The 19212-nt window shown below is 35.7% G+C and overlaps 1 protein-coding gene across 21 annotated transcripts in view; it reads right to left on the reverse strand.

Annotated features, from left to right (window-relative positions):
* The window catches only part of LOC105474624 (ryanodine receptor 2), a 786480-nt gene that overhangs the window by 421335 nt on the left and 345933 nt on the right, over positions 1-19212 (reverse strand). The gene's annotated exons all lie outside the window — the stretch shown is intronic.

The raw sequence follows: 19212 nt of genomic DNA on the forward strand, positions 1-19212 counted from the left end.
GCGCAACCATGTTGCTATGAATGACAGAATGTCATTTAAAAATTACAAGTAGATTGGAGATATAAGTTCTAGCATTTGATAGCACTATAGCATGACTGTGGTTAACAATTTATAACATATTTTCAAATAGCTAAAAGAGAAGATTTTGAATGCTCCCAACAAAAAGAAATTATAAATGTTTGAGTTGATATATATGCCAATGGCTGATTTGATCATTCTATACTGTATTATGTATTGAAATGTCATATTGTACCCCATAAATATGTACAATTATGTGTCAATTAAAATAATTTTTTAAAAAGAGGTTGCTGGCCCCATCCCCAGAGTTTCTGAGTGGCCACATCTTAGGGTGAGGCCCAATAATCTGCATTTCCAACAAATTCCCAGGTGATATTGATGGTCCATATTTTGGAAACCACTTGACTAGATCCATTATTTCATTTTGGCAATGGTACTTAACCTTGGTTGTATGTTAGAATCACCTGGAAAGCTTTAAAAAGTCCAATGCACACTCAGACTAATTAAATAACACTGTACGACAAAATACAGACATTGTGCACGTCTGTGTGTGTATATACACATATATAAATAGATGCACTCACACACAGACACAGCTTTTTAAATACATTTGACCTTTAATAAGGGTCTTTTACTTGACCACAAAGAAAATGTTATCAGATTTTTAAAAGACTTTTACTCATCATATTTTCTGATCATAAACAAAAAAAATTAGAAACAAATACTGAAAAGACAAGAAATTGACAACTTGGAAAATGAAGAAACTTCTAAATAATTCATGGGTCAAAGAGGGAATCAAAATTATACTCTATCTAGAATATAATGAACAGAAAAGTACTTCTTAACAAATCTGTGATTCACAGGTAAACTTTGAACACTTTTAATCTGCAATTCTTTAATTATTAAACAAAAAACATAAATAAAGAATTGCCTGAAGACATGAAATAGAGAACAAAATAAACCAACAGAAAATAGAGGAAGAAACTCAATGATGTACTGTTAAATAAGATGCAGGAGTGCTATCGTGAATAGTGCCGCAATGAACATACGTGTGCATGTGTCTTTATAGCAGCATGATTTATAATCCTTTGGGTATATACCCAGTAATGGGATGGCTGGGTCATATGGTACTTCTAGTTCCAGATCCTTGAGGAATCGCCATACTGTTTTCCATAATGGTTGAACTAGAGTGGCACTATTTACAATAGCAAAGACTTGGAATCAACCCAAATGTCCATCAGTGACAGACTGGATTAAGAAAATGTGGCACATATCCACCATGGGATACTATGCAGCCATAAAAAAGGATGGGTTTGTGTCCTTTGTAGGGACATGGATGCAGCTGGAAACCATCATTCTCAGCAAACTATCACAAGAACAGAAAACCAAACACCGCATGTTCTCACTCATAAGTGGGAACTGAACAATGAGATCACTTGGACTCGGGAAGGGGAACATCACATACTGGGGCCTATTATGGGGGGCGGGGGAGGGATTGCATTGGGAGTTATACCTGATGTAAATGACAAGTTGATGGGTGCTGACGAGTTGATGGGTGCAGCACACCAACATGGCACAAGTATACATATGTAACAAACCTGCACATTATGCACATGTACCCTAGAACTTAAAGTATAATAATAATAATAATAATAATAATAAAGAAAAAGAAAAAAAAGATGCAGAAGTGTATACTATGTACATTTTCTGTGCAAGTTATCACTAAAAATCTATCATATATGTATATATGCAAACATATATCTGTATGAGCACGGAGAAAGTTGTCAAATGATGAACATCAAACTGTTAGTATTAATTACATTAGAGGAACAATTACATAAGGTATAGAGAAATTAAGCTCAAAAAATTTTAAAAAGGTCTCTAAGATACAAATAGCATGAATAATATATCTTTGTAAAATTATATGGATTTCTACAATAAAGTGAAGAATTATCATGCAAATATTTTACTTTGATAACTTTACCTTTTGAATTTAACAATGATCTTTTATAAAAATCTAATGGGATTTTTATTAAAATTTTAAAAGACAGCAAGTGCAGAATGTCAATGGTTGTCTAATCAAGTCTTCATGGGCTGTTTCAGACTGAAAATTGGCACTACAATATCAAGATCTTAAATACATTGGCTTTTCAGTCCCATCATAAAGGACATTAAGGACATTCAAACTCATTGAGAAATCAGCCCACCTAGAGGAATACACCTGCTCTATGAAGAGATTGTCCCTTTTCCCTGCAATGCATTTCAAGTACCAAGTCAGAGTCTAGAAGGGCAATTGTCCTGAAGATAACAAGTTTACCAAATGGTATTACCAACTTTGAACTCATACAAATAAATGGTTATACTCAGAGCAAATGCCCTTTCAGCTGGAAGACTGAAAAGGGAGAAAGATTCTCTAAGAAATTACACAGACTGAGAGCAACAGCACCTTTTGAGCTAATCATCACAAGGGATTTTAATGCAAATGGCAGGAAGGATGCCAGAATTTAGGAAGGTCGATGGATATGAAAATACAAAAGAGCTCATGCAGCTCTTTGTTAACTGGAGACTATTTTTACAATGTACTAAAACAGTGTTACAGCTACTGGGAAAATAAGTACGTGCTAAAAGAACTGGACATTGTTATTATTTTGAACAGAATTTTGTTTAAAAATTTTAATCTCATAAACCAGGTAAAGTCAAAGTCACTGTAATTTCACTGAATAGGAATGTTAAAAATATGCACGTATAATAACCAGCAGTATGAGCTTGTTCAACAGCATTTTGAAAGATTTCAGACTTCAGGCTGTAAGTTATGTCTACATAACACATTATCCCATAATATAATACATTTCATTAAGGAACTCATATTTCAGGCTGATCGCATAAAACTGCCTGAAGAGGCCCTTTAAGGTTATTCTAAGTACAAATTCTTCCCATGATACCATCAATTCCGCTGTTCATAACTATTATAATATTGTCCACTGATATAACATTAGTTATTTTCATATTTTGGGCTATAAAACACAATTTGAGTCTTATCTCAGTTGTCGAACCACTTGTTTCTTGGTAAAAAGCAGGCACTTTGACAGCTAGGATAGTTCATCTTCAGAATCTGAGGCCCAGAAAGGACTAGCATTAGCATATTAATAAAAGCGCAAATCCTTACGAGTTCTTCATAGCTTGACAGTTGGGCATATATTTACAATAAAATTTTATAGGGCACACAATTCTAATTAGTGAACTTTAGTACAGAATCATAAAATGCATTATTAATGAAAGATTGCACACTGTAGGAGACACCTCCAACCTGCAAGGAAACCGCTTCCTTTCATTGTGAGTGCTGCCACAGGGCTCTGTGAACCAATGACATCACAGTTACTTTCTCGCTTGTTCTGCAGGGCAACTAACAGTTGATGACTCACTTTCACATTTGATTGTTACTAACTTTCTGAAGATGTCACTTCTTCGTGTGAACTTGTGCAAGCTGTTGACCTCCTCTCTGCCTCATTTTCTTCATATGTAAAATGGGAATAATTTTCACTGGATTACTGTGAAGGATGAATGAGTGATATAACACACATAGACCACTTAGAAGAGTCTTTGCACAACAAATGTCAGCTCTGAGGGTGCAGATAGTGATGGTGATGATCACGACCATGATTATGGTCATAATTTGTATTCAATCCTTCCATATAGGGAGTTAAGACTCAAAAATATTTTGTCTGAATTGAATGGACTGTTGCTAAATCGATCATATTATATACTTGTTGATATTCAAAGTCCCTAAATTATAAAATTGCTCAGGACAACTAGGAAATGAAGCCTACCTATTAATAGCTTCATCATAAATCAGTCACTTCAGTGCTAACCTCCCCCTGCAATTCAATGGCAGGATCTCAGCATTCCTTTTTTAAAAAAAATAATATAATAAACACATTATTTTATATTGTTTCTATGGGTCAGGAATACAGTGTATCTTAACTAGGTGCTCATTGCTTGGTGTCTGCCTTGGAGTCTCTTGTGAGGTTGCAGTCAAGATGTTAGCTAGGGCTGCAGTCACTGGAGGTTTGAACTAGAGCCGGAGGCCCTATTTTCAAGATGGTTCAACCATATGGCTGCCATAGGCGTTTCAATTCCTCACTATGTGATTCTCTCCATAGGTCTGCATAAGCATTTTCACAAAATGGCATGTCCTTACTCCGCTTACCTCCCCTGTCTACCTGTCCCATTATGCCCAGCATGTTCTTCAGCAGTGGTTTTTGACCTTTATGGAGTCACATGGTCACTGAGATCTAATGAAAACTAAGGACCTTCCCTCCAGGATAGCAAACTGATGCATTTACACATCAGCATTCCTTTTCAGGCATATCTGCATACTTTTTTTCTTTCTTTCTTTTATTTTTTAGACAGAATCTCAATCTGTCGCCCAGGCTGGAACACAATGGTGCAATCTCGTTCACTGCAACCTTTGCCTCCCAGGCTCAAGCGATTCTCCCATCTCAGCCTCCAGAGTAGCTGGGACCACAAGCACATGCCATCACATCTGCCTGATTTTTTGTATCATTTTATGTAAAGACAGGGTTTCACCATGTTGCCCAGGCTGGTCTCGAACTCCTGGACTCAAGTGATCTGCCCAGCTCAACCTCCCAAAGTGCTGGGATTATAAGCATGAGCCATGATGAGCCTCAGTTTGCTTTTAGTAGTTCTCTATATCAAAATGATTCTGAATATATTTGCAGTCTTAAAATTCACATACTAGTTAATATGCCTTTCTTGGGCATCTCCAGCAATATATATATATATATTTTTTTTATTAACAAACAAAAAGTGTATATATTTGTAATGTATAACATGATGTTTTGAAATATGTATACATTGTGGAATACCTAAATACTCACACATACCTAAATACACCTCTCATACTTACTATTTTTCTGTGGCAAGAACACTTAAAATCTACTCCCTTAACAATTTCCATGTATGGAATACATGGTTATTAACTACAGTCATCATGTAATATACTAAATCTCTCACATTTACTCCTCTTGTCTAACTGAAATTTTGTACCTTTTGACCAACATCTTTTCAACCTCTAGCTACCACCATTCTACTCTCTCCTTCCATGAATTTGAATTCCACACGTAAGTAAAATCATGCAGTATTTGTCTTTCTGTGCCTGGCTTATTTCACTTAGCATAATGTCTTCCAGGTTCATCCACGTTGTTGCAAATGACAGGACTGCCTTCTTTTTTAAGGTTATATAATATTCTATTGTGTATGCATTGCAAACACTTGTAAAATGACACTATAAAAAAATCAAGCTCTGAAAAGAATGCATACATTATGTAGATTAAAAGAATACTTCTTTTCCTACCTTCTCTCTTATTTAAATCCTCTTCTGAAGTCACCTGTTTTGTCACCCTTCCTGTAGCTCCAGCATAGGGATCCACTGTCTCTAGAACTGTTGGACTTGACACCCACCACTATGACTTTCATTGCCACCACAAAAGGGTGGTCTAAAACACAAGCGGACCTACTTTTTCTGTAAAAGGACAGTTAGTAAATATTTTAGGTTTTGTGAGCCATATGGTCTCTGTCCCATTATTTAATTGTTATTATCATATAAAAGCAAACATAGACAACATGTTTTTAAAAATAGGATGGCTGCATAACAATAAAACTTTATTTACAAAAAAAGACAGTGGGTTGGATTTGACCTACTACCTTGATTGGTTGACCCTAGATCTAGAATATTCTACCCATATTATTGGTCATTTTAATCTCAGAGAAAGCTAGCTGGATAAAATTCAGGGTCTAGGGTCTTTCATAAATTGGGAGAAATGTCTTACCTTATCTATCTTGAATAACATTTCTAAATCTAGAATTCATATCTACACTGTGACAGATCTTTTTTTCCCCTTACGAGAAATATAGACAAATTTACAGTGCTTCAGAGCACTTGGCTTATCCAAAAAAGCCACATGAAAGAACAATTGGGGCATTTTTCAATCTACTTTTGTTTCTTCAACATAAAAAAGCTCTGACAAGGTTAGTGCAGTAATGCTGAATAGCTTACATAGTCTATTATTACTACAGCATCACAGACACTTTGAGACGGGCTCTAAGTGAACTTTATTTTTCTCTTTTTTACATTTACCATGACTTTTGAGCAATGGGGAAATGATACAGAACTATTCAGAACCCTATTTTCTGAATACATAACATTCTGGTTTCATTTTTTGTCAAGAAAAAGTGTATAACAAATACTGAACACCAGAAGAGGTAAATAATAATAATAAAAGACAATTCAATTAGTCACATCAAATTTTGATCATGAATCCATTACATATGTTAAAAATAGAGAAGAACAGTTTACTAGGCTCTGAAGATTTCCTTGCCAATTCATATTATAATTACATGTTACTGTAGAATATAATAGGGACAAAGAAGAAGCCATATCAATGTATTTTAGTTACTGCAATGCAGGGCAGTAATAAAATACTACTTCATTTATCCAAACTCCACTTTCAATGAATATATCACAGAATATCCCACAGAATTTCTGTGACACACCACAGAATTCAATTCTCCCTTCAAAAACCAGTAGTTATTTCATAATCTAAACAAAATATATTATAAATGTCATAACAGGTATTTCCAGAAATCACTATTTTTTATTTCAAAAGGAATGTACTGTTTGAATACGTATATGATAGCAAAAAATAAATATTTTCTCCTTTTGTATATATAAGGTAATTAAGATATCACTGAACCATAGCATAATCCATCATATCAACATGCTAAAGAAAAAAGTCATTGATCATATCAATAGATGAAGAAAAAGTATTTGAAAAAAATCCAGTGTCTATTAATAATACAAATTCTCAGGCAATGAGGAATAGAAGGGAACTTCCTCAACTTGGTAAAGAACATCTACAAAGAATATCTACAGCTAACACCAAACTCAATCATGAGAAACTTGTTGCTTCTGCATCAGGACCAAATCAAGAACGTTCTCTTCACCACTACTACTCAAGACTGTATTAGAAGTTCTAGATGATGCAATAAGATAAGAAAAGGATATTAAATATATACAGACTGAGAAGGAAGAAATAAAACTGTTTTTCTTCATAGATGACATGATTATTTATCCCAATCTCAAAGAATCAAGAATAACAACAAAAATCTCCTGAAACTAATAGACAATTATAGGAAAGTTGCAGGACACTAATATGCAAAAATCAATTTCTTCTATGCCAGCAAAGAACAATAGGTATTTAAAGTAAAAAATATTATTTATACTAATACCAAAAAATTAAATGCTGAAATACAAATCTAACAAAATATGTACAAAATTTAAATAAGGACAACTACAAAACTCTGATTTAAAAAGTCAAACAAAATCTAAATAAATTGGGAGATATTCCATGTCCATGGATAGGAAGACTCAATATTTTCAAGATGTCAGTTCTTCCCAATTTGATCTATAGTTTCAAAGCAATCAAAATCAAAATCCCAGCAAGTTATTTTGTAGATATTAACAAACTGATTCTAAAGTTTATATGAGAAGTGAAAGACACAGAAGAGCCAACACAATACTGAAGAAGAACGAAGTTGGGAGACTGACACTATCTGATTTCAAGACTTACTATAAAGCTACAGTAATCAACACAGTGTGGTGTTGGTGAAAGAAGAGACAAATAGGTCAATGGAACAGAATAGAGAACCTAGAAATAGACCCACGCAAATACAGTACATTGATCTCTAACAAAGAATCAGTAATTCAATGGAAATTCTCCCCAAATAGTACTGAAAAGACTGGATATCCTCATAGACAGACAGATAGACAGACAGACAGACAGACAGACAGACAGACAGATAGATAATCTAGACACAGACCACACCCTTCATAAATTAACTCAAAATGGATCACAGATCTAATACAATGGAGAAAATATAGTCCTTCCAACAAACAGTGCTAGAACAACTTTATACACATGTGTAGAAAAACTAATCTAGAACACACCTGACACCTTCCACTAAATTTAGCTCAAAATGAACCATAGGCCTAAATGTAACACAGAGAACTATAAAACTGTTAAAAAATACCATAAGAAAACATCTAGATGTTCCTGCATTTGACAATGACATTTTAGATGTCAAAAGTACATTCCATGAAATAAAAAATTGGTAACTTGGGCTTCATTAAAAGTAAAAACCTCTGATCTGCAAGAAAACACTATTAAGAGAATAAAACGACAAGCCAGAGACTGAAAGACAATATTTGCAAACACATATCTGGGAAAGGACTGGCATCTGAAATACGCAAAGAACTCTTAAAACTCAACAATTCAAAATTCACCAGAAGATCTAAGACATCTCATCAAAGATATACAGATGACAAATAAGCATTTAAAAAGATGCTCAATGTCATATGTCATCATTTGCAACCTGAGGTATCACTATTCATCAGTTACCATGGCCAAAACCTGGAATACTGCAACATTAAATGCTGGTGAGGATGCCTATTCATTGCTGGTGAGACTACAAAATGATACAGTGACTTTGGAAGATAGTTTTGCAGTTTCTTAAAAAGCTAAACATACTCTTACCATAGGATTCACCAGTTGTGCTCCTTGATATTTACCCAAATAAATTAGGTCTATTCAAAACTTGTAAATATTAATGGTAGCTTTTAATTACCACAACTTGGAAGCAACCAAGATGTCTTCCAAAATATGAATAAACTGTAACACATCCATTGGAATGTTTTTCAGTGATGTAAAGAAATCAGCTATCAAGTCATGAAAAGATATAGAGGAGTCCATATATGCATATTGCTAAGTGAAAGAAGCCAGTTTGAAAGGGCTATAACTATATGATTATAGCTATCTATCTAACATTCTGAGAAAAGCAAAACTACGGAGACAGTAAAAAAATTTATTTTTTCAGGAGTTCAGGGGAGGGAAGAAGGAATAAATGGGGAATAGGGAATTTTTAGAGCAGTGAAATGATTGTGTGTGTTACTGCAATTGTGGATATATGTTATTAGTCAAAGTCTATAGAATGCACACCACTGAGTAAGCATAATTTAGAGAATTAAGAATAATGTGTCAATATTGCTTTATCATTTGACAATATTGACAATAATGTGTCAATATTGCTTTATCATTTATAACAAGAGTACCACACTAATACAAGATGTTAATAACAGGAAAACTGGTGAGGGAGAATTCTCTGTGCTTTCTCCTCAATTTTCCTGTAAACCTAAGAGTATATAATAAAGTCTATTAATTTTTTAAAAATCATTAAGTAATCCAGCTCAACAAATATTAATATAGTAATGAAAATATATTAGGAATATACTAGCAGGGAAAAAAGGAGGTAGTTTTTGGGGCATTTTTTTCTCCAGAATAAACAAAATAACACCAGGCTATCTCAAATAAACTTTGATTATTCTCTTTAAAAGAGAAGGATGGAGAGCTACAAATGTGTATATGTAAATGTTGCAAAAGTAAATAATATGAAGAACTATTATCTTTCTGTTCTTTCATATAAACAACAGTATATAGAAATATAATTGTATTTAACCAAAAACAAACACTAATTGCTTACCATTCATATTCTAGACACACAGGTACATATTTTACAAAAAATAAATATAAAAAACCAAAGTTCCTGTATCCACGAATATGCAGTTTAACATGGTAAGAAAGACACGAACAACAAAAACTAGCCTATGTGGTATTATGGGGAAACTACATATAAAGAGATGGGAGAAGGGAGGGGAAGGGCGGGGAGGGGAGGAAGGGAAGGGAAGAGGAGGGAAGCGGGTGAAAGGACATAAATTGTCAATAAGAGCTCTGGAAAGTTTTCATGAGGGAGATATTTGGGTTCACCCTTGGAGCTGAGTAAGAATTCAGCACGCAAAGAAAAGAATGAGGATATGAGGAGGATGGCAGTGGAGTAGAAAGGTTGCAGAATCTTGAAGTAGAATGCTGCCATGTTCAAAGTGCAAGAATATCTCAGTGGTTGACGGTGGGATGAAGAGATAAAGTTAAGAAAGTTTTCTCACCTACTTTTCTGAATGGGGGTCACAAATCCACAAGGATAGAAAGGATAAGGAGTTAAAGATAAGGACTTTGGATATTAATCTGAAAGCAACAGCACGACAGAGCCCTCAAATCACAGTAAACACGAAGGTGCACCCTTAAAATTGATATCAGCAAGAGAAACAAGTCTAAGAGAGAAAAAAATAGCAATAAAATCGATAGGACTTAAAGTCCTTCTTTCTCTTATTTCAAAAACAGAAAAGTCAAGGCAAAGTTTTGAGCACAGTAGACTGGTATACATAACCAAGTTACGGACTGTAAGAAGGAAAACATCTCTGACGGAATTAAATTAAGGTTGATATATTTGAATTGCTGTCTCAAGTGAAATTCATGCAGACATATGCAGTAAGAACTTGCACATTTAGGAGAGAAGTTCAGGAGAATGAGTCTGTGCATTAGACTTGACAGTCATGCACAAAGTTCATAGCTGAGGCTATAAGAAAGAAAAGAATGAAAACATTTTGTTCCAAGGGCATTCCATTTATGAATATATTTGAGGGGAGAACTGCATTTGACATAGCTGATCACTCCACTGCCCTTGACAATCTTGTGCTTTGATTCCACTCTCCAGGTTTTCCTCCTACCTCACTGGCGGTTGCATCCTTTTCTAGATGCTCCTCATCTCTCCAATTTATGGTCAGCTGGGTAATTTGTGTATTTTTTAGTAGAGACAGGGTTTTGCCATGTTGTCCAGGCTGGTCTCAAACTCCTGACCTCAAGTGATCCACCTGTCTCATCCTCTCAAAATGATGGGATTAAAGGTGTGAGCCACTGTGTCCAGCCTCATTTTTTCTTCTATAGACATGCTTTTTGTGTCGAGTTTAAGAACTCTATGATCCCAAAGATTTTTTTCTATCTGCGTCTTTTTCCCCTAAAACTTTTATGTTTGTTTTCCTAAAAGTCTGTTTCATATTTAAGTCTGTGATCTATTTGGAATTGGATGTGATATAAAATGTGAAGTTTAGGCCCAGGTTCTCTTTTGTGTATGTATGAAAGTCCAGTTGATCCATGTGAATGTCTTTTAAGTCTGGGGAAAACGTCTCCTTTTTCCGTCTGAAGCAATCCCTCTTTCCTTTCTGTCTCAGACATTAAGCATAACAATTGCCTTAGATTTAATCTCTGGGGACTGAAAGTCAGGAAGAGAGATGCCTTATAGAAAACTTGAGCTTTCTGCCAAGTCTCAAACCTCCCCGTAGGCAAAGAAACACAGGGACTGCCGGCTGCTTAAATGGGAAGAAAGAATAGAGAAAATAGTGGGAGAAAACATAATTTAACATCACAAAAATTGTGCATGTTGGCAAGTATGTAAATTTTCTATGGAAGAATCTGTAGCATATATTAGATTCTCAAAGATATCTACAACCCCAAAAATGCTTTTGTTTTAAATCACTGTCATCAAGATTCAGATTCCTATTCTACTGGTCCAGAGACTCTTCCCATATGTAGAGTTACTCACTTGAAATCAAGGTATTTTCAATATAGATGACTTAGCCAAGCATACTGGAGTCATTCATAGTCCTCAAAATAGTTTTCTACTCACTCAGGTTATTATGCTGGTTTATTAAAATGGCTTTCTTTCCCCTCCCCTAATTGCTGGCAGATAACAATCCTTCGGGAATTGTCAAGATAATATAAATGGGGGACCTCACAACCAAGGGTGATTCTCTATACAGCCATCCTTAACCAAACTTACATTAAAGTGTATGAGTTATTTTTTCTCCATTTCTTTCTTTCACAAATACAAAACAACAGCATTTGTATGCAGATTCCCACATATACCTCACTACGCAAAAGGTATGCAAGAAATGAATGGCACAGCCCTGGCTGAAAACTGAATGGAAGAGATGAATATGCAGACCAACAGGGTGATCAATGGCCCTATGGGATGGAGGAAGTGAAAGTGTGGGGAAGTTAAAGACAGTCCTACTAGCAGACGTGTCCTCAATCAAGTTAAGTTTGGTTGTGTTCATTTATGACTAGACCCTCGTATTTAAAATGTATGTAGGAATCATCTGAAAAATAGTTACAGTCACCCACAATTACTCACCTGCAATTCCCATTTAGAGTTGATACTGAACAGCAGGTTCAAACTAATTATTGAAAAGAAAAGCTTTTTTGTTAACTTTTCATAGGCCGACAAAAATATCCTTCAAAATCAAAGGTCAGCAAAGACTTGGCTGATCTTTCTCACATGGTTGAATGGTTTGAATGGTAAAATATGTTTTCTACCATCTAAGTTTTGCAAAAATTATAAATGGCTTCTCCCAGATTAACATTCACTTCATCCTGAATACAGTGTTGTTGAGATCTTAAAAGGTGGTGATAAGGTTTGGATTTGTGTCCCTGCCCAAATCTCACTGTGAATTATAATCCCCAATGTTGGAGGAGGGGACTGATAGGAGGTAACTGGATCATGGGGCCAGACTTTCCCCTACTATCCTTGTAATAATGAGTTCTCGCGAGATCTGGTTGTTAAAACTGTGTAGCACTTCCCCTTCGCTCTCTTCCTCCTCCTCCTCCAGCCATGTAAGACATGCCTCCTTCCCATTCGCCTTCTGCCATGATCGTAAATTTGCTGAGGTCTCCCCAGCCATGCTTCTTATAGAGCCCGCAGAAGTGTGAGCCAATTAAAACTCTTGTCTTTATATATTGCCCAGTTTCAGGTATTTCTTTACAGCAGTGTGAGAACAGACTAATACAGATGGTGAGTTCCAGAAAGATAGTGGCTGGGCCTCAGACATGTTTTCATACCCAGCACATACCAAAAATGTCTGGGCTATATAAGTCCCTCAATAAATATTAAAGGAATTCAGTTGAGGCGATTGAAAAGCAAATCCAGTCTTAAAAGGTTATTTCAGAGTGAAATTATAAGTGTTTCGGTTGACACATTTTCATGGGAGAATTTCTGCTGCTGGTACCTTTGGGAGCATGTGGCTGAGCAGCTGAGCTGCAGGCAGGTGCTAAAGCAGCTGTCAGGAGTCTCTTCCTAGTAACAAATCAAGAAGTACTTGCCTAACCAGCATCTCAAGAAGCATTACTTATTTATTCAGGGGCTGAGTTTGCCACAATAGCTCTATTCAAGTTGCTGCACGAGGGAAAATAGGTATGTTTTGAGATGACACCTCTGTATAAAATGTAAATGAATCAGCATGAATTTGAAACAACAATAACTTACACTTTGAATCACCATTGAAAGAATCACGTAGGTAGGACTAGAGCAGAAAAACAACAAAATACATGTTGTTACCTTTACTTTGCATCCTTTGCAGACACAATACAACCATAAAGCCATCTGGAAATTTAAAAAAGAAGATGCTTCTCTTTCTTTTTTCCCTTCTGAAAGATATTGCTTACATATAGATTAAGTTAATAAACCCAATGTAGACAAGTCATGTTCTTAAATTTTAATTGAGAAAATCATTGAGAGCTTTCTTTTTGTATAATGTTGATTTTAATCTATTGTCTGTTTTTCTATTCATATACTCTAAATGCATCAAATGTCTCATTGTTTTTCATTTTTGCTAAGACCCAGCAGCTCAAATTCCTATGAATATTTTTAATCTTCTGTGTTAAAAGCCCACGTTTTTGAAGCAGTCATTCTACCCAGCCCATGCCTTGAGAATGCGGCTCTAGACCAAGTCAGGCTTCCAGAACATGACAAACTACAGTAGCTACTGCGCTCTCTGCAATCAGCAATCAGTTTAAGTTTGGGGTAAAAAGTGAATCTCTCCGAAAGGAGAAGAGGCAAAAAGCAGAAAGTAGCTCTCCTTTATGTACTGACTCTTCCAGCAAGACTGTTTAGCTGACTCATCTAACTCTCAGTTCCAGGCTGAAAAGATATATGCAGGACCTGAAGATAGAGAAAAAGAAGAAAAGCCCTCATAGGTTAAACTTTATCCTTGACCATTTTGGAGAACAACAGAATAGCTTTGAAAGCTTCCACCTAGGTGGTGGCCAAAAGCATACAAATATCCTCACAGAGATATTAGTCATCCATCCAGTTTTGTACACAGATATAAACTATGCAATCTCTTTCTAAGCCAGACGGAGAGACATTTAATTCATTATATCCAATCCATCTCATGCGTTATCAATTATTTATAACTAAAGCTCATTAAATCATCATAATATTAAAAGAGGCATGGAGGTAAAAATATTGTCATGCATACACATGGCGTAGCTTTTTCCTGCTGAGTCACATTTTGGAAAGCAAATGTAGCATCTATTTCCAGATACTGTCAGAAACTATGACTTAATTGGCCTGCATTTGAAAGTAACAAGATACAGCAAGCGTATGCCAAGAGTAATGCCAGATAAGGTGGAAGAAGAACAACCTTACTCTCCTTCTCCCCCCACCTCTCCCTCTTACCTCCCCCACCAAACACACCACACACATGAACATTCTCCATCCCCGTCCATGCATTATTTTTCTCCTTAGCTCTTATCATCACCTAATGCATTTTATCTCTGTATACATGGGTAAGTGTATGCATTTGTAAATAAACATATTTACTGTCATATATGCCTACTAGAATGTAAACTTCTTGAGAAAATAAACTTTGTAAATTTTTGTATACTACTATAAGCCCCAGCACCCAGAAAACAATAGTCATCCTACAAATTCTTATTGAATCAATAAAACTAGTTTCAACATTGCAAACCTGCTTTTAACAGAAATAATGCTTTTCAAACAATGTTTCCTTAATAGATTTCCAAACTATAGGCCCCAAATAATCTTCCCCAATGCATCCATTTTAAAATGTATTAATGTAAAAGTATGCAGAGTTTATTCACGTAGTGCATATCGAATCCATAAATAAGTCTGTGGGCACATAAAGGAAATGCCTTTGTTGATATTTTATTATATTCACATAAAATTTTGGATGGATATAATGAGATGCTATCTAGAAACAAAGTCTAGAACAGAAAATAATCTCCACATAAAATATGTCAGGCTTGAAATAAAATTTAGTAATCAAATTTCAAGCCTCCAGAATGAAAGCCTATTTCTTTAAGTTTTTATTTTTAATTTCTGTGGGCATGTAGCAGGTATATATATATCAATGGGGTACATGAGATGCCTTGATTCAGGCAAACTATGCATAATAATCACTTCAGGGTAAATGGGGGATCCATCACTTCAAGCACTGATCCTTTGTGTCACAAACAATCCAACTAGACTCTTTTAGTTATTTTTAAATGTACAATAAATGTATTGTTGGCTGGAGTTACCCTGTTGTGCAAAAGGTTTTATTTTTTTCTTTTCTTTTCTTTTTTTTCAGACAGAGTCTTGCTCTGTCACCCAGGCTGGAGTGCAGTGGCGCGATCTCCATGCACTGCAAGATCCCGGGTTCATGCCATTTTCCTGCCTCAGCCTCCCAAGTAGCTGGGACTACAGGCACCCATGCCTGGCTAATTTTTTTTTTTTTTTTTTTTTTTTTTGTATTTTTAGCAGAGACGGGGTTTCACCGTGTTAGCCAGGATGGGCTTAATCTCCTGACATTGTGATCCGCCCGCCTCGGTCTCCCAAAGTGCTGGGATTAAAGACGTGAGCCACTGCGTCAGGCCCAAAAGTCCATTTTTAAAGTAATAATTAAAACATGATTGACAAGGGATGCTGATACATCCCTTCCCAACTACCAGACTTGCTTAACTCATTCTATCTCACTAATGAAGAGTTTAATAAGAACTAAAAGGTTATGACAGTATAGTTAATACTCGGGATCTCTCCCTTTTACTTGACTGCTCACAACTACTATAGGTTATATTTTCACTATTTTTTGTTGTTTAGACAAGTTGACTACTAGACATTTTAGAGCGATTTGTCTTCCTGAAAAAAATCTCAAGTAACTTAAAACAATAGTGATGCTGTATTTCATGAACACATCAGAATTCAATACATAAAAGCAAAATGGGCAGGAAGCATGAGAAAAAGATAAATATTTAGTTTAACTCAGATAGGCCTCATCTCCAATTTAGTTCTTCTTAATTGAATAGCTCTGTATGCTCTTCATTCTAAGAGCTTTATTAACATTCTTTAGGAGAATGAATAGGTAACCACATACACATACATATCTAAATGTGAAGAGGAAGGTAAAGGTACCTCTACTGATGTCTAGAATCATAAAAGCCAAAATTGAGCTGGATTTTTAATAGCTACAATTACAGTTATGTATATTAAATAACTGTCAATAGAACAAAGCAGGAACAGGCGGACAAATCCGTGTAGACACACAGCATTTATGACCAGACTACTCCTAAATCACTCAGAAGTAAACATCTCTTCTGGCTATCTCCTTAATAGTTTCCACTATGTCTCCTAAAAAAGTAAATTGAACTTTAGTTATTTAATGTTAACAACAGCATACAACTAATGAGTATAGCCAGATCATAATTACAGGAAAGAATTAAAAGGTAAAAAAAAAAATTTTTTTACATATTTCCCAGGACCTTCTCTAGCTTTCAAGTCACTATGCAGAAATCAAATTATTTTTACTTCTTTAATGAATGAAAAAAATATATTTTTAGATCATCTTTATGCACGTCTGCCCCAGTAAAGACTGATATCAAATAAAGGAAGACTGCTTCCAGGCTGAGCCATCCTTTGCCTCCCCCAAGTTCCTTACAATGACCTAGGGAAATAACAGAGGGAGGCTGAAAATTTTCTAAGCAATGGTATTAACAAGATTTAGAAATAACAAAGTGCTATATAACTGAAATTCAAGGAATTATTTTTATCATTCAATTCAAATAATTGCTCAATCCCAGTATAACTAACACAAGCAGTTTTTTCTTAAGCTACATCCCTTCGGCTCTGTGCCACCTATTGCTGACTCATTTTCTCCCTCAAGTCGTAATCTGACATCCATTTTCATCTAATTTCACCCATGTAAATATGTTATAAAAAGGGACACAAACAAACATGTTCATACCACCATCACTACCTACAAGAGTCCTGATAGGCTGGTCTAATTACATACTGAGATTAAATTGACACTGAAATTATCAACATGAAATCAAGAAGAGTATTTGGAAAGGAGGGGCAGGCTTCAACAAATATGCAAAAGGAGAGTGGGTCCAGAACATGATTAAAATATCTTTGAACTGTCCCCTAGATTTCTCTGCAATCATAACTAGCCATCAAAAGGATCTTCTTGGATCTAGTCTAGCCTCTCTTCCTACAAAGTCTATGCTGTACCATTCTGTCATCCACATGCCCAGAGTCCCTCAAACTTTTTAATCATATCTGGCTAAATGCTGCCTCTTCAGTCTAAATAATAGGGATAATAACAGCAACAACAATAAATGTGTCGATGTCTCAATATGCATCAAGTATTTCGCGTGTATTTTCTTATTTAGTCTTTTCAATAGCCCCACAAAGTAGGAGATAATATTTATGCTGCATTTTACAAAGAGGGAAAACCAATGTTTAAAGAGATTATGTCACCTGCATGAGTCACACAACTGGTAAGTGGCAGAGCAGAGGCCCAATCCCAGATCTGTCTAGTTCTAGAGTCCATTACCTTAACCACAAAGCTCTACAGTGTCTGTAGATACAGCTAAAAGTGCTCTAAGAATCATTTAGTCTAAGTCTTCCATTTAACAAATCAGGGACTGAGGATCCAAAGACTCTGGCATGGTCTCTTATAAGCCCTAACTCCAAATGAATGCATCATAGCATTAAACATATCCACAGCTCAATCCTTTGGCTTCAATGACTAATTTCCCTGATTCCCCACTAAACTATCACTCTGACTCTCTTGCTGACTCGTTTCTCTGTCCACATCCTAAACATCAGAATTCTGTAGGAATCCATCCTCAGCCTCCCACCTGGTTAGGTTATTCCAGGGCTTTACAGCCTTCATAAGGCAATGCCCAAACTGATAAACACATCTAATCCCAGCTCCCAGCTCCTCCCTCTCCATCTGATGAACATATGATAGACCCCATTCCTTTAAATATCCACTTTACACTTATAATTTGCATCCATCCCAAGCTTTCAGTTAAAGACTCAGAAATCCCAATTTCCTACTTGACGTCTCATAGACTATACTCATGTGTAACCAAAGTTTAACTCCATCTTTTATAGCAAACATACACCATCTCCTGCAATCATTCAGCCCCAGCTGTCTTCCCCTGAGGCAGAAACAAGATGGCACTGGATTTGATACCTTCTCTCACAGTCTGTATCTAGTTCTCCCCTAAACTCATCGCTTTTATCTAAATGTCTATGATGCAAGTAAACTTCTCCATTCTGATGGCATTCTCTGGGCTAAGTTCTTAGATTTTGTCACATGAATTACTGCATTTCATTTCCCTGCCTTAGATTCTCCCCACCTCTAATCTAAGCTCTCCTTGCCTAACAGAGTTACTATTTTAAAGGAGAACTAACTATTCCACTCCGATCCCCACATCCCTTCCTAACAACCTCAGAATAAAAACCTGCCCATGAGAATGGCACTGAAGATCCTTCTCTTGTCTACTTTCCACCTTTTCTTCCATTTTCCCCCTCATCGCTCTGGAATAATTGCTGTCCCCAGAATATACTTGCCATCTCTCTAGTTCTTAAGTTTATACTTGTGTTTGAAACTAATTCCTTAATCCAAGTGTCTTACAATCTCTGTTATCTTTTATACAAACCCTACTGACACCATCGACATCTTCCTAAACCTACTGAAAGCGGCATTTTTAGCTTACGGAATGTTTCCAGGGGATGTATGTCATTCCCGACTATCATCTAGGTCTACCTGGGAACAGAGGTTAAGACCCAGTACCCAGGTTTCAGAGGTACTTTTCCTGAGATTATGCAGCTGGTTAAATGGCTATTTTCTAAATGGTCTCTATATATTTTTATTAAATTATAAAAATAAATAATCATTAACTAATAGTTACCTAAGTGTCCATGTTAATATGACACATATCCACTAAAAGATTTAAAGATATGTAACAAACCATCCACACAATGCCTTCTCTCACTGCAATCTCTTATTTACATATTCATCTTACTACATTCATTAATTTGTGAGGTAGAGCAGTAGCAATCAAACTATCCTAAATATTTTTATGGTTTTGTAATATTTGT

Source organism: Macaca nemestrina, chromosome 1 (assembly GCF_043159975.1).
Source record: "Macaca nemestrina isolate mMacNem1 chromosome 1, mMacNem.hap1, whole genome shotgun sequence".
Classification (NCBI taxonomy): Eukaryota; Metazoa; Chordata; class Mammalia; order Primates; family Cercopithecidae; genus Macaca; species Macaca nemestrina.